The sequence below is a fragment of the Suncus etruscus genome, chromosome 8 (assembly GCF_024139225.1).
Source record: "Suncus etruscus isolate mSunEtr1 chromosome 8, mSunEtr1.pri.cur, whole genome shotgun sequence".
In the NCBI taxonomy this organism is placed as follows: domain Eukaryota; kingdom Metazoa; phylum Chordata; class Mammalia; order Eulipotyphla; family Soricidae; genus Suncus; species Suncus etruscus.
The window spans coordinates 61704851-61708477 of NC_064855.1; the positions used below are offsets into that span (position 1 = coordinate 61704851).

General features: G+C 40.5%; 1 pseudogene; it reads left to right on the forward strand.

Annotated features, from left to right (window-relative positions):
- The first annotated feature begins 2551 nt into the window (after positions 1–2551).
- Positions 2552–2644, forward strand: LOC126017185 (uncharacterized; annotated as a pseudogene).
- The last annotated feature ends 983 nt before the right edge of the window (positions 2645–3627 follow it).

Genomic DNA, 3627 nt, shown 5'->3' on the forward strand with positions numbered 1-3627 from the left:
GGGTTTACTCCTGGCTCTGAAGTCCGGAATCACTCTTGGTGGGGCACCACATGGAGATGCTGAGAATAGAACTTGGTTCAGTTATTATCTCTGCTGCTGGAATCCAAGTAGTCTTGTTACAACTTTTACTATTTCAGCTCCCATGAATAATAAAAAAAAATTATCTTAGTATCAGTGAATAGCTCCACTAATTGAAAAGAAGTACTAATCTAAATTTTGTAGGTTTTTTTTTTCCCCTCTGCTACTTCTTCTACGGACTATGGCTACAGAAAATTACTATGTTTCTTTTTGGGGAAGGAAATGAGAAGGTTGTAGGGGCACATCAAAGGGTGTTCAGGCTTTACTCCTGACTCTGTACCCAGGTGTCACTTCTTGTGGTGTTAGGAATTGATCCTCAGTATCTTAAGGTGCTATTTAAGTGCTCTCTTTTCTTGTTTTGTTTGTTTGTTTGTTTGTTTTGGAACTGCAACCAGATGCTCTCTTTTCTTTTTGTTCGTTTGTTCGTTCATTTTGGGACAATACCCAGCAGCCGCTCAAGGTTTACTCTTGGTTCTGTGCTCAGAAATTACTCCTGGTGGACTCGGGGATCATTATATGAAATGCTGGGATTTTAACTCCGCTCAGCTGTATACAAGGCCCTACCTGCTGTGCTAGCCCTCCAGCACCTGATCTTCTTTCTTAACTACTCCCTTTCTCTGTTCTATTTTTTCTTTGCCAGGGCATACCTAACCTTTTGGGGGTGCTCAGCACACCAGATGTATCCTCAGATTTTCCTGGTGAGTAGAACTAATTTAACCCCCATGGGGTTCCTCCAAAGGCCCGCTGTGGACGCCTTTTTTCCCTGGATGGTTGAGGAATTTCCAAAGAGATTCCTGGCATTACATTTTCAGCCAGTATTTGACTATCTCTCCTTTGTATGTATCAGGCAAAATAATGGCCTCTATCAAATAATTTGGCTTAGAAATTCCAGCACCAAAGTTTATTTGATAACCCCTTTTACTGGATATAGCCAGCCAAATAGCAAAGCAAAGACAATTTTTCTCTCTTTTTCAAATATGTCCTTTGCAGCTGCAGTTTCTGGTAATCAAGGGCATAACCAGAATGCAGGTCTTGACTATTGACCCTCCTTTAGAAAAAGGGAAACTCATTTTTGGGGATTTGGCTCCTCCCTTCACTTAACCTCTAAAACAATAGAGTCCAATCTAATAAAGATCAAATTCCTAGATACTTTCTACTCCCTCCTAATCCTAATTTTGCATTTAAAATAAGCTTGCAAAAAGTTACTTTAAGTTGTGACCTTCTCGTTTGTAACCTAGAATTTTTACAGTCACACCCATAGTTTAGGTATTGTTACTGTTTTACTGTGCTTTGTAATTATAATTATTCTTTACCTCTGGCTAATTTTACCCCTATAAATTTCCCTGCTCAAAAAATTAAACTTGTCACACTCCTGCTGGAAACGTGTTGACACCACATACTCTGTGTGGTTTCATTTATTTCATGTTTTCATATTTCTCTGTACGCCGGTCCGGGTAACCCACTCTCCCTGAAGTGGATTCACCGAAATCGCACTGGCACTGTAAGACAGAAGCCACTTACAGCATTTCTTGTTTTCTTTTGCTGGGTTTTAGGTTTTGGTTTTGGGGCCACATCCAGCCATGCTCAGGGTTTATTTACTCCTATCTCTGTGCTCAGGAATCATTCCTGGTTATGCTCAGGTAATTTATGTGGTGTCAAGGATTGAGTCCTGGTAAGCCACATTCGAGGTAAGCACCCTTCCTGCTGTACCATGTCTTGCCTATTTTTCATTAAGTCTCTTTATTCTGCTCATTCTTTTGTTTTACTGAAATGCCCTCAATCACAACTCTTTTCTCCATTAAAGAAAGCCCAGCAGTGGTTAAAGTGCTATAGCACTTTATTCAGAAACTTGAAACTAGTTTATTCAGGAACTAGGAACTGAGCCCAGTTCTATATTAAAGTCTCTCTCTTTTTTTTTTTTTTTGTTTTGTTTTCTGGGCCACACCCGGCGATGCTCAGGGGTTACTCCTGGCTGTCTGCTCAGAAATAGCTCCTGGCAGGCACGGGGGACCATATGGGACACCAGGATTTGAACCAACCACCTTTGGTCTTGGATCGGCTGCTTGCAAGGCAAACGCCGCTGTGCTATCTCTCCGTGCCCTACAGTCTCTTTTTCACTGTTGCAATACTTCCTGAATAAAATTTTTTTTTACTGCTTAACCACTATTCGATTCTGATTGTCTTTAACAACTACAGAGCACATATTAGTTTACTTGTCTTTTAAAATACTGAATGTTGGACCGGAGAGATAGCGCAGTAGTAGGGCATTTGCCTTGTGCGCAGCTGCCGACCCGAGACCCATGGTGGTTTGATCCCTGGCATCCCATATGGTCCCCTGAGCCTACCAGGGCAATTTCTGAGGGCAGAGCCAGGAGGAATCCCTGAGTGTCGCCAGTGTGACCCAAAAAAAAACAAAACAAAACAAAAATAATGCTGAATGTTCTCTCACATTGAATAAAGTGACATAATCTGTGCTTACTTCAACTTTACATAAATAGGATTAGAGCAATACAGAGAAGATTAGCATGTCCCCTGAACAGGGATGACATACAAATTCCACATTTTTAAAAATAAATAAAATGACATAATCAATAAAATAACATGCTGAGAGAGTGTCTATAGAATTGAGTTAGTTAATTTTGGGCAGAGAGGTTGTGAGAGGAAAGGCAGAAGAGGGGACCTTGAAAAGTGGTGGAGGAATGGAGGGATGCTGACACTGGTGGTAGATGTGGTATGGCAACATCGAATTCCTGAAACATTAATGTTATTAGTATTTTTCATGCTGCCTATAAAAAAAGAAAGTTGAATAAAAAGAACTATTATCAGGAAATTTTTTATTGTATTTTCCTTTTAACCCTCTTCACTAAACCCAGATGAATTCCCTTTGCTCAATGAAAAATAGACATCCTGGGGACCGGAGAGATAGCATGGAGGTAAGGCATTTGCCTAGTATGCAGAAAGACAGTGGTTCAAATCCCAGTATCCCATATGGTCCCCGAACCTGCCAGGAGCTATTTCTGAGTGTAGAGCCAGGAGAAACCTCTGAGCACTGCCGGGTGTGACCCTCCCCAAAAATAGACATCCCCAACATATCAGATAGGCATTTCTAAGATACCTTTCCAAATGAATCACTTGAGTATGTAGATTATTTCAAACTAAGAGCAACAGGGTCTCTGAAAGCTTATAAAGAACTTTTACTATGCCCATATGTAGCTAAAAAGTTAAAATTGTGTATAATATCTGGGATAAGGATTTTCACCAGAACTATCCTTTCTTATTTTGTTATTTTGTTTTGGGGCCACACCAGGCAGTTCTTAGGAGTTACTCCTGGCTCTGTGCTCAGAAATAACTCCTAATGGGCTCCAGGGACTTTATGGGACACTGAGGATTGAACCCAGTTCAGCCAAATGCAAGGCAAGCACCCTACTTGTTGTTCTATTTTTCTAATCCTAGAAGTATCCTTTCTATTAGAGAAATCCATCTGTATGGTAGTGAAAATATCTAATAGATATTTGGTCTTCATCACGAATTTCTCTCTCTCTCTTTCTC